Raw genomic sequence first — 13,528 nt, forward strand, 5'->3', positions numbered from 1 at the left:
GCTGGCATGCAATGCAGACAAGAAAGTCAGTCAGTAAAAATGGAAATAGAGGCATCAGGGGGTGAGGGGCAGGCTGGCAGGGGGGAGGGGGATGTAGCAGCTGAGATAAAAATGGAGAAGTAACTGGGAAGTCAGATGTCCGGCAGGTTGTAGTGTGTCAGAATTCCACCGTATATATTGAGTCCATGACTTTCTGTACCTAGGAGGTTGATGAAGTGCAGTTCATAGGCTCTTCTGTGAAAAATGGGTTGTAAATTCAAACAAGTGCTGAACTTCACTAAATTCATCCCCAGAAGCCAACTTCCTACAGCCCCAAACACACCGAATGGATCCAAACCATGCCATGACAAGACATGCAAAACCTGCCAACAATATCTACAGTATGGAGATATCTTCACAATACAGACCTCCATCAGAGCACATTGAGGGTCAGCCAGAACTAGGAGGGCCTGGGGGTTCTGACTGGCTTTGCAGGTAAGACCAGGGCCTGTAGGGACAAAGGTCCCAGTGGGACCACACTCGAGAGGGGAAAATAGTCTCAGGGAGCTAGATAGCCTGACTGAATGTGAGGTACGCTGCCAGAATGAAGGGATCTTAGAGGGGTCCTGATTGGAAAAGTCTGGGGCCCAGAGTGGGGCCAGTGACTGTAAGAACTATGGATGCCATCTACAAGGCATGAGCTGTGGTTTTGGGGAGGTACAGAGCTGCAGATAGCACCCCCTGGCATCAGGGCAAGAAATGAGCAGGCTCCTGCCTACTTAAGATCATTAATTAATTAACAACAAGGCATGGCAGGTGGGAAGATGAGCGATTGGCCCAGAAACAGGTGGGCAGGCCAGAGGGAAAATCGGTCCCGAGAAGACCCCTGTTACACTAAGATAACAATAATAAAAATTAATACAACTAAACAGGCAATCATGATTATCAAATCCATTTTTCCTAGACATGGTATAACTCACACAGTGAACAGTGGGGGTCTACTACAGACCACCCAACCAAGGGGAAGAGCTGAACCGGGAATTCTTAAGTCAGCTCATGGAGGTAGTTAGGTCAAAAGATGTGGTCAGCATGGGTGACCTGAACTTTCCAGACATCTGCTGGAAAGAGCAGTCAGCCAGGTCTGACCACTCACGTAGGTTCCTAGCTGAGTAACAGGACCTCCATCTAACCCAGGAGGTGCATAACCCCACCAAGGGAGATGCCTTGTTGGATCTGGTTCTGGTCACAGGCGACGACCTCATGAGGGGGCTGCGGGTACTCAACCACCTGGGTGACAGCGATCATCACCTGCTGGAATTCAACATCCAGCACAAGGTGGCAAAAGCCTCCAGCAAGGCAGCAGCCCTGGACTTCAGGAGGGCAGATTTCAATAGGGTAAGAAGAATAGTTGGGGAAGTACTGAGGTCCCAGAGGGGAGGGGAGTCGGGTGTCCAAGAAGAGTGGTCGTTCCTTAAGGAGACAATCCTCCAAACCCAAAGGGAAGTAATCCCAACAAGGATCAAAGGGGGCAAGAGGGCGCAAAAACCCCCATGGCTCACCAAAAGCATACAGGAATGTCTCCTAGCTAAAAGGGAGGCATACACCTAATGGAAGGGAGGGGCCATCACCAGGGAGGACCATACCTCGGTTGCTCGGGGCTGCAGGGGAGTAGTCAGGAAGGCCAAGGTGGAGATGGAACTGGGACTAGCTACCCAGACCAAGGACATCAAGAAGACCTTTTTTAAATACATAGGGGGCAAAAAGAAGGTACCCAGTATCATGGGGCCTCTGCGAGACATGCTACAAAATCTGGTTGTCATACCAGATAACAAGGCTAACCTATTTAACAATTTCTTTGACTCCTTTTTCCTGAGCAGGGACAAGATCAGCCCATCTGCCGGGACGCCCTCAGGCCCCAGGGGAGGCACACCCAGGCCTAGGGTCGGTGAGGATCTAGTCAGGGAACTTCTGGAGGGACTGGACATATTTAAATCAACTGGTCCTGATGATCTCCACCCCAGAGTGCTGTGGGAATTAGCAGAGGTCATTGCGGGACCCCTGGCATGGCTTTATGAGCATTCATGGTGCTCTGGTGTGGTGCCAGAGGACTGGAAAAGGGCCAATGTGGTTCCCATTTTCAAAAAAGGGAGGAAGGAGGACCCAGGAAACTATAGGCCAGTTAGTCTTACCTTGATCCTGGGTAAGCTTTTTGAGAGAATTATCCTGACGCATGTCCACAAGGGGCTAGCAGGGGAGGTAATGCTTAGGGGCAACCAACATGGGTTCATTAGAGGCAGGTCCTGTCAGACCAACCTAGTGGCCTTCTATGACCAGGTCACAAAATCCTTAGATACAGGGGTAGCAGTGGATGTAGTCTTTCTGGACTTCAGGAAGGCCTTTCAACACTGTCTCTCACCCCATTCTCATTAAAAAAAAAACTAGGTTACTGTGGCATCAGCACCTACACAGTCAAATGGGTCGCTAACTGGCTGGAGGGCCGCACCCAGAGAGTGGTGGTGGATGGGTCATTTTCGACCTGGAGGGATGTGGGCAGTGGGGTACCCCAGGGCTTGGTCCTCAGACCCGCACTGTTCAACATCTTCATCAGTGTCTTGGACGAGAGGGTAAAAAGCACCCTGTTCAAATTTGCTGATGACACTAAGATGTGTGGGGATGTGGGCATGTTAGGAGGGAGGAATAGGCTGCAATTGGACCCAGACAGGTTACAGAGGTGGGCAGATGAGAACAGAATGGGTTTCAACACTGACAAGTGCAAGGTGCTGCACCTGGGGAGGAAGAACCAGCAGCATACCTACAGGCTAGGGAACTCCCTTCTCGTCAGTGCAGAGGCAGAAAAGGATCTTGGAATCATTATTGATGCCAAAATGAACATGGGCCGACTGTGTGGGGATGCGGTCAGGAAGGCCAACCACACCTTGTCATACATCCACAGATGCATCTCGAGCAAGTCCAAGGAGGTGATCCTCCCCCTCTATGCAGCACTGCACTGGTCAGGTTGCAGCTGGAGTACTGCATCCAATTCTGGCCGACACACTTCTGGAAGGATGTGGACAGCATTGAGAGGGTCCAGATGAGGGCCGCCCGCATGATCAGGGGGCAGCAGGGCAGACCTTATAAGGAGAGGCTAAGGAACCTGAACCTGTTCATCCTCCACAACAGAAGGCTGAGGGAGGTTCTAGTGGCCTGTTACAAACTAGTCAGAGGGGACCAGCAGGTATTGTGGGAGTCCCTGTTCCCCCGAGCACTACCAGGAGTGACTAGAAATAACGGTCACAAGCTGGCAGAGGGTAAATTCAGACTAGACATCAGGAGGCGCTATTTCACTGTCAGGGCGGCTAGGATCTGGAACCAACTTCCAAGGGAAGTGGTGCTGGCTCCTACCCTGGGGATCTTTAAGAGGAGGTTAGACAAACACCTTGCTGGGGTCGTTTGACCCCAGTACTTTTTCTTGCCATGGCAGGGGGTTGGACTTGATGATCTGCTCAGGTCCCTTCCAACCCTACCAACTATGAAACTATAAGTCTGACAATAGGCCATAGTCCATTGGGTATGAGGTTTAGCAACATTCACTAAAGGCTAGGTTTAGATGGATAATCACAAGTTCCCTTCACCCCTAATCTAACAAAGTCGTGGAAATAGCATAATACTAATGTGCCTATTGAACAACATGTGGAGAGAGACACTGGTCCATATTCCACAGTGGTAAACTATAAAACATTTGATGTTACCAACTGACTGACATAGCTCAAGTCATCCCATGATGAAGTCAAATCCAGCAGGCTAAGGCACTCAAGGAAACCCACCACTACCCCAGCCCCAGAACAATGTGCAGGGAAAACTAGGGCCTCCAATGGTACACTTATGTGTCTGTACACCAATGCCAGAAGCTTGGGAATTAAACAGAAAGAACTGATCCTCCTGCTAAACAAAATTGACTAAGATCTCATAGGGATAACAGAGACCTTGTGGGACTCCACCTATGACTGGGCCACAGGTATATATGGCTATACCTTGTACAGGAGAGATTGTGTAGAAAAAAAGGTTGGGAGTGTAGTTCTCTATGTCAAGGAAGCTACATGTCACTGCAAGCTGATATTGGCATCCAGGGTGGACAACTGGATTAAAATCCATGCTGAACATGGCACAGGGGACACAATGGTAGCAGTCTATTACAAACCTCCTAATCAGGATCAAGAGCTCAACCAGGAATCTGCCAAGGAACTGGCTGAGGCTGCATGCTCTCAGTGCATTGTTGTCATGGGAGACTTCAACTACCCAGACATATCACGGGAAGAGCACTCGGCCAAATCCAAACAGTTGCAAAGCCTCCTCACATGTGTGGACAAGCTCTATCTGACTCAAGAATTCTATGGACTGACAAGAGGCAAAGCACTGCTCGACTTTGTACTGGCAATGGTGGATGATCTAGTCAGCTACCCAATGATCAAAGGAAAGCTGGGAGAGAGTCTCCATGAACTGATCACTTTGACTATCCACCGTAAAGCTGGCAAGTCAGTCAGCAATGTAGAAGGCCTCAACTTCAGGAAAGCTGACTTTGACCAGCTCAGGAGGCTTGTTGGCAAGGCCCTAAGGGACCATGATCTGAAGGGGAGGGAAGTTTAGGATGTGTGGTTGCTCCTCAAGGGACCGATCCCAGGAAGCACAAGCAATGTCTATCTCATCTTGGAGGAAAGACAGCAAAAGGGTGCTGCAGCCCCCTTGGTTCTGCAGGGAACTAGTGGACCTCCTGCATCTAAAAAGAAAGACCTATAAAGGATGGAAGACTAGATCCACTTCAAAGGAGGAGTATTCTGCACTGGTCCAGAACTATAGGGAGCAAACCAGGAAAGCCAAGGCTGCAACTGAACTCCAATTGGCTGCACATATCAGAGACAATAAAAAGTTCTTTTTTAGATATGTGGGGAGCTGGAGGAAAAGCATGGGTAACATTGGACCTCTGGTAAACCAAATGGGACAACTGACAACTGATGCCCAGGAGAAAGCCAATCTGCTTAATGGGTATTTGTGTCGGTTTTTCATGAGCCCCAAGGGACAGCCCTGCTCAATACAGTACAGGACGGCCAGGGTGAGGGAGAATAGTTACCCTACATCAATGTGGCCTTGGTTGCATCACAGTCTAATGGCTGGAGAATTAACTCCAAGGTCAGACCCCAAGAGTGGTAATAAATGGAAGTAAATCATTGTGGCACGCTGTGACCAGTGAGGTACCCCAAGGGTCTGTCCTTGGACCTATACTCTTTAACATCTTTATTAATGATGTGGACATTTGTATCAGAAGTGGACTGGCCAAGTTCACCAATGACACCAAACTTTGATGTAAAGTGTCCACGTGTGAGGATAGGATGGTGATCCAGGCTGACCTAGACTGGCTCAGAAAATGGGTGGATGAGAACCTGATGGTGTTCAATACCAGAAAATGCAAGGTACTCCACCCTGGGGAAAAAAAAAACAAAACAAAAAACTGGCAGCACACTTATAGGCTTGACAGTGCTACACCACAGCCGAAAGGGACTTGAAGTCATGATGGACCAGAAGATTAATATGAGCCACCAATGGGATATCACAGCTGGTAAAGCAAGCAAAACTCTGGCTTGTATCCACAGATGCTTCTCAAGCAAATCCCAGGATGTCATCCTCCTGCTGTACTTGGCCTTGGTGAGGCCACAGATGGAGTACTGTGTCCAATTCTGGGCTCCATAACTTAAAAAGTATGTGGAGAAGCTTGAGAGAGTCCAGAGGAGAGCCACACACATGATCGGAGGGCAAGAGGACAGGCCTTATGAGAGGCTGAGAGTCATGGAACTCTTCAGCCTGGAAAAGCACAGGCTCAAGGGGAACCGGATGGCTGCCTATAAGTATACATCAGGATCTGGGGGAATGCCTGTTCACCAGAGCGCCCCAAGGGACAACAAGGTCAAATGGTCACAAACTCCTCCAAGACCATTTCAGGCTGGACATAAAGAAGAACTTCTTTACTATCCAGGTCCACAAGGCCTGGAACAAACTGCCTCCAGAAGTGGCAAGCACCTACTCTGGACTCCTTTAAGAGACATTTGGACATTTATCTTCCTGGGATCCTGTGACCCCAACTGACTTCCTGCCCCTGGGGCAGAGGACTGGACACCATGATCTTCTGAGGTCTCTTCCATCCCTTATGTCTATGAAATGCTGAACACACACAGTGTCCAGGAAGTGTGGCATCTCAGGAGACAGCCTGTGTAAGGTGAATAAGAGCTTCCATATGACAGACTCAGAACAGGACAGTCACAAGACCTTTGAAAGGGCTGTAATAGTAAGTCTGTTGTTATCTCTTTTCTGTAAATAGTTGTACATACATTTCTGTACATAACTAAGAGCTGTTTCCATATCACAATCCTTAAGATATTACAATGACATTTTGTGCAACTGAAAACAAAATCTTGCCCTATTAGAAACTGAGTTATAGTGACTGAAGGCTTCAATATAGAGTTGGAGAAAACAAAACAACAGGAAGAAACATTTCACAAATATTTGGAATGCCAGGAGTTGCCACCAGATTGTGAGGATGATGCTGTGCCTATAAAGGGAAAAAGTACTGATAGTCACAAATAGCAGTTTTGTCACAAAAAGTACATTGTCACCCCTACCCCTTGAGGGACTAACAGAGCAATAGGCAACACCTTCTCCTCACTCTGGAAGGGTAGGAGATAAAGGGCAGTGTATCTATTTCTTGTTTTTGGGTGGTTGTGTGGGGGGAAGTGGGGGGGGGGGCTGGGTTATTGTTTTGTTTTGGTTATTACCAGAGAAGATGGCAGAAAATAATGATCACAGAAGTCTAAGATAGCTAACATCCAGGACATACAACAACCAGAATTGAATAAACTTACCATGACTTAACAAGAGCAGTGTTGATGTCTTTCATTTTTGTGTAACACTGAAGGATACCTCAGACTAAGAGCTGAATCCTATTACACATTATGTACCTAAGGGCCCCACCTCACATCCAGGTAAAGGCATAATGAGTTGTAATGTGTCATCCACACAATTGTGCCTTCTGCCATGACACACATGCATGGCAAAAGATGTGATTATGAACTTGTGCATTAGACCCCATCACACCTTATTGACTGTGCAGAGTGTACCCAAACCCTGGATCTCCCTGCCCTGGCAAGAAGCAAGCTCTTGCAGCTAGGTACTACTTATCTAAGGGGCACTATGGCAATGTAGCATCTCTTGTAGACACAGACAGTGATTTATTATATTTTCTTTTATCTTTGTCAAACATATTGGTGTAGATCTTATTCATTGTGCTGCAGTAAAACACAACTCTGAAGAAAGCATTGTTAATTTTATCTTTATTTTCCCTCTGCTTTTCTTAAGATTTTAAATAATTGTTATTTATTTATCACACATGAAACCTTGTCACCTACACAGCTTATTAGTACTTGGAAGATTTCTGTACAGACCTCTGGCACTTGAACTGAGGAATACCAACAATAGAGCATCATCCTCTGTGTGGATCAGTGTAGGAAGCAGATAAGAAAGATATTTCACATATTTTTGCTAACAGAAGAGGAATGACTAGAATCTTTATATACTTGGTATAGCCTCTTCTTCCTGAAACTTATGGCTGAGTACAAGCATTCAAGAAGCCTGAGGCAGAAGCACTCTAACTTGTGAGCTTTATCTTAAGCATCCCCATTTAGGTCAGGAGGAAGCACCTTAGCCTTTGGGGGGGGGGGGGGCAGAGTTGGAGTGCAGCAAGTAGGGGGCTCTCTTACACCACACAGTGTGTCCCATGCATGCTCTGGACTGCTGAAGACTCCCAAGTGAAGCTGAATAGCCAAGTCTCCCATGATTGGCTGGTAGGGACATTACAGCCACCTACCTGGACCTGATGTGGCAGCAGATCTTCATGGGCATAACCCACTCATCACCAGGGATCCTGGTTTCCCCTGATTCAAAAAAAAAAAAAATTCCCAATTTCTGGATTTAAAAAAGTAACCCCAAATCTACATTTTTCCATGCTTAAAATGAAATACTACTAATATATATAGTGGTGCTTCATTTCACAGAAAAAATGTGGATTTTGGGATACTTTTTTAAAAAAATAGGGATTTGTTAATGATAGAAAACCAGGATCTTTGCTCATCACCCCCACAATCCTCATCGGGGGTCTGGCCTACCCCTCCTGCCCTGTCTCATTAGGTCTTATGGGAGGCAGCTGGACCACTGGAAGGAGCACTTCAACTATAGACTGGGCCTGTCACCACAAGCACACATGGTGCAGGGATGGGGGAGAGGGCAAGCCCCACACTGATGTATATGGCCCTAGCCCCACAAACAGCAGACTGCCCAGATCCACAAAGCCCTGACCAACTGCCTGCTCAGCCATGTGGACCAGGAGTCCTCCCCATATTAGTAGGGTTGGAGGGCTTCAAGTGCCCACACCCTGGCACTGGGCCATGGGTCACCTACCTTAGGTTCCTGTGGTCCTGTGTTACGGACACCACTGCCTATAACCCAGGCTGCACAGGCACCATCCCCCTTCCTCTCTCCCTCCCAAATCCCCACCATAAATCCACAACATGGTGTAGGGCAGGGATGGACAAGGTCTGGCTTGTGGGCTGGATTTGGCTGGCAGTGGATTCTATTTCCCAGCAGCCCCTGCCTGCATGAGTGGGGGTGGTTTCCATGGAGACCCCAGCCACAGCTGCACTGTGATAGCACAAGACTGGGGTTGCCATGGAGACTGGTCCCAGCTACACTGGCAGGGCAGAGCAGGGGGCTGCTCTGGAGCCACTGCGATCTTGCAGCAGGGGCAGCTTGGTAGGGGCCAGGGCAGAGCCACAATCTGCAGCCTGCACACTCCAGGCAGGGGTGCACAGGCAATGGATCGCAGCTCTGACCCAGCTCCTTGCAGCAATGACAGTCTGGTCTGGAGCAGGGACACAGCTGCAATCTGCAGCCCTCATTCCCCTGTCTGGAGCATGCAGGCTGCAGATAGGAGTTCTGCCCCAGTTCCTTGCAGCAGTGACAGCTTATCTAGAGCTGGGGCAGAGCCATGATCCACTGTCCGTGCACCCCAGCCCGGAGTGCACATGCTGCAGATGGTGGCTCTGCACTGGCTTCCCTTCCCTCGAGATCCAGAGTAGCCCTGGGGCCAATCTCCATGGCAACCCAAGCCTTGAGATATCACAGTGCTGCTGTGGCTGGGGTCTGCATGGAGACCAGCCCCAGGCATGCAGACAGAGGTTGCTACAAAATGGAGTCCAGCTGCCAGCCAGATCCGCCATTTTGCCCACCCTTAGTGTAGGGGAATGTGACATGAGGAAGAGATGTGCATCAGTTTAAAAAGTTGCAGTTGCCAAACTTTTCCTGGGTTTAATAAAGAAAGCCTGTTGAACATTGTCTGCGTCTAAGATCGGGCCCTCCTCCCAATTAACAATGAACAGCAAACCTTTAGTCGGGGCGGGGGGGGGGGGGGCGTTAAGAACAGGGGAGCCATCACCTTTTGAGTTAGTTAGGACAGAACCTAGAAGTGGTTCAAGTGCCTGCTCCAAAGCCTGGGGAGAGAAAAGGGCTTAAATCAGATTAAAACAAAAAAACATAAGCTAAATGACAGATTGTTTCCTTAAACACCACTTCCAAAAATAACTGAACTATTTTTGCTTAAATTAAAGAAAAATCAGCCTGAAGGAAATGGCCAGCATAACCCAAACAATTAAAGTTTTACAAAGTTATAAGCAACTAAAAATGAGGTTTTATGGTACAAAATATCAGGAAATCTGGCCAGTATACACACACATTTCAAAAAATGGGACTAGAAGACAGATAGACATGTAAGTAGAATATGGTTCGGATTATTAAATAAGACCTATTAACCTTTGATTTTTCACATCTAAGGTATTCAATGGCAACATGACAAAAAGGATATTTATACAGTTTTAAATGGACAGAAGTCCACATTACAATTATCTTCAAGATTTGGATTATGAAGATAATGCCACCCTCAGTCCAATTTATTTTAATGGCATAATTTACAGCCTAATGGGCTAGCCAGAAAGAATGCAAGTGCCAGTCTCTGGCCCAGTCTCACTGAATTAATGTAAAAGAAAGAATGGGAAATTAAAATACTTTTATTACAAAATGAAATGTTAAAAGGGAAAATTGCATAGATATACATTTAATAATAAATATGGTCAATGGCTATATGGCCAGCTTTATTTTTGCACTTTCAAGACAGAGAAAGCAGGCTGTTTTTATTTTAAATAATATTGAGACTAGTGATAAGGGAAATCTCAAAGGCTCAGGATGTTCAGGTCGGTTTGAAAAAGTGCCTCAGAGATTTTATCAGAGTTGTTTCCAAAATTACACCTTTTTCCAAGGGAAAATTACAGTAAACATTTTTTTCTTTTTCAAAGATTTCCATACTATAATTATTCATTTTCTTTTAATTTCAATGCATATCTGAAGTATTTATGGAAATTTTCAATAAAAACAAAAATATTGCATTTTCTTTCAATTTTTTTCTGTAAACTTCCTGGCATGCTTTATTCTTTGACTAGCTCTGGTTGATACAGTAAAGCCCAAGTTTTGAAGCGTATTTAGCTGCATACCCTAAAATGTGTGGGACCTGTCACTGCAGAACAAAAACAGGTAATAAGACTCTTCTGTGTCTTCTTATGGCTACACAAGTTCTACATCCACTTCAATAATACACCTGTCACCAAGAAATTATGTTGGAAATAAATATGCTACCATGTCTCCTACAACCAACAAATTCAGAATACAGTGTAGCAGTCATATACTAACGCTGTTTTCTGTTGTTTCACTTTTAATCTATGTTGTTTATATTTCAACATTAAAGACATTTTATTCTGAATATCGAATGTGAATTTGTATTTAGGTGCACTGAGTTGTGCAACATTAAGACTAATTAAGACTAAGATTTTCAAGGAAGCATCTAAAGCTGGATTTCAAAGAGCCACATCTATTAAAGGGTTTAGGCATCAAAGTGGGCCTTAGGCATAATTTATCATGTATGTCCAACATCTTTATCTTGAAAAAAAAATCAACGGTTAATGGGTATCTAAACACCATTAGTCTCTCACTGTTAGACTTTAACATTTCCTATGTGTCTAAAAGTTCACAGTGACTTAGTTCCTTGATTCAAAACTCAGGGATGTATCTGACCCCTCAGATGCCTGACACTTCGTTTTCGGCATGCTTAAATGTGTCTAATTCCTGGAAGTGATACAAAGCACCTTCTTTCTCTATGTAGGCAATGGGGAACTAAGTGTCTTCAAAGAGCAATCTACAAGAGTCTGTACTGAGCAGAGACACCGAGAGATAGCTAACAGAAAATACTGAGCATGGGGGTGTATCTGAACTTTTGTTCCTTTCTGGAGCTTATGCACCTGACTCAGGGCTTCACATTATGTGCCTTGCATATTAAGCATCCAGGATCTAAAACTTAGAATCCTCTTCTGACAATAGGGTTATAAACAGGTATCACATTTGCCATGGTTGTGCAGCAAGTTGTCTCGTAACGGAGAAGTTGGGATTGGCATAATGGGACTGGCATATCTATGTGATGCTCTTCAAAGAGGCTTAGGAGTGGTTTATTGCACCACTGCTTTTCTACCAACAGGTAGCCTGGGAGAGGACATATACCAGCATGCCTCAAGATTTCTCAAGAATATTGTAAGACAACCATATGGATATCTTGTGGGTCACAACAACTGTGGGTAAACTGTTAGTAGGTCCTGTTGCAGAAACATTTTTGGACATTTATCCCATGATAAGTGGCAATGACATCTGTACAATTACATTTTGTCCCACAATAAAACATGTTCTGCTGTGACAAGGGTGATGTCTGTTTGCAGCTTAAGTGTATTGTTCTTGAGTTCATCAGAGAAGCCATAGTCATCTTCCAGAAACAGGTTATGCTTTATTAATACAATAAAATAAAGAAAAGGGATCTATTTGGGGACAACATTATTGTGCAAGTTCTTAGAGTCCTCTCTCCTAGTCAACTGCTCACAGTTCTCAACAACTAACATGGTTATAAAAGGTAGATTAGTACCTTGTAGACTAACTAAATCAGAGATCTTTAGCATAGGTTTTTGGTAGAACAGTCTCATTTAATCAGATCCTGATTATATGTAAGGTAGAGAGGACTAGCATTACCACCCTATCAATCCTGATCACTTAGGCACGTAGGGTGCCTGAAGCAGTGCAAGATGTGCACTCTGATGCACTGCAATTATACAGCCTCAGAGAAGATGTTCTACAAGTCTATATGCACCCCATGTGCCTAAGTGATCAGGATTGATAGGATGGTTATACTAGTTAGCATGCTAATTAGAACTCTCCAGCAGCTTCAGCATCTTACATACTCAGCATTCGACACTTCAAAATGGTGATGGGGGTGCTTTAACTAAACTTTGGCTCATTGTATGAGCTTTAGTTGAAGTGTCCCCACTACCATTTTGAAGTGCAGTATGCTAAATGCACCAGATGCTGCCGGCACTTTAATTAGAGTGGGTCCTGAGAGCTGCTCTTATCAAAACACCCCTCTTTTCCCAAAGCATGTGTAAAAGACACCCATAGGGACAGATGTTGGTCTACTTAGAATGAAATAAAGGGTCTTGTCACACATTCACTTAAAACAGTTGCAAATCAATGGAATGCAGTAACCTATTAAAGTTAGTATGTGTTAAGTGATAACCCTTGCCTGAAAGGGAACAACTTTGCAATGCCGGGAGGGCACTTAACATGTGGTAAACTGCTTGAGCATGCATCTGTTTGAGTTGTAACTGTGCCTAATAAATGTTAGGTTGAACAATGATACCACCCAAAATATGGTTCTATTCCCTACTGAATTCCCTGAAAAAAAAAAAAAAAAAAACAACTTAGTGATGGATCTTCTCCTTAACTACTGCAATAGCATTTATGTTATCTCCTCCTTTGGTTGTATTTTTTAATTAAAACAATTAGGCTAGGGACAGACATTACACATAAACTGGTTTAAGTGATTAGAAACTTGTTTAGACCTGAAACAGAACAGACATGCAGTGCACATAAACCAATTTCAAAATGGGCAAAACTGGTTTGAGATAAAACTGGTTGAATGTAGTATCAGACTTAACTGATTTGGCTCAAACTGGTTTATGCAATGTCTGCCCAGACTCTTTGCTGGTTTAAAATAAAACAGATACCCGCAGCATCCCAGCATGCTCTCTGGGCTGGATGGGGCTCTCTGGGCTGGATGGGGCTCTCTGCTTCAGCTGCAGGGCTGACCCCACTCCTCTGCTCTCTAGTCGGAGCAGTGATGGGCCCTAGTAGAGACACCATCTATCATGGTTCAGTTAAGGCAAAATGGGCAGGGAAGGGGTTAATTCTTCCCTCTTTTCCCTCTTCCCTCACCACAGCCCTGGTCAACCTGACTATTGGGGAGGAAATGGGAGGGGGCTGCAGTGGTGGCCCCTGGAGCTGGCAGACCCCGGCTGCAGGGAAGGGATGG

This window comes from Alligator mississippiensis, chromosome 1 (assembly GCF_030867095.1).
Source record: "Alligator mississippiensis isolate rAllMis1 chromosome 1, rAllMis1, whole genome shotgun sequence".
Taxonomy (NCBI): domain Eukaryota; kingdom Metazoa; phylum Chordata; order Crocodylia; family Alligatoridae; genus Alligator; species Alligator mississippiensis.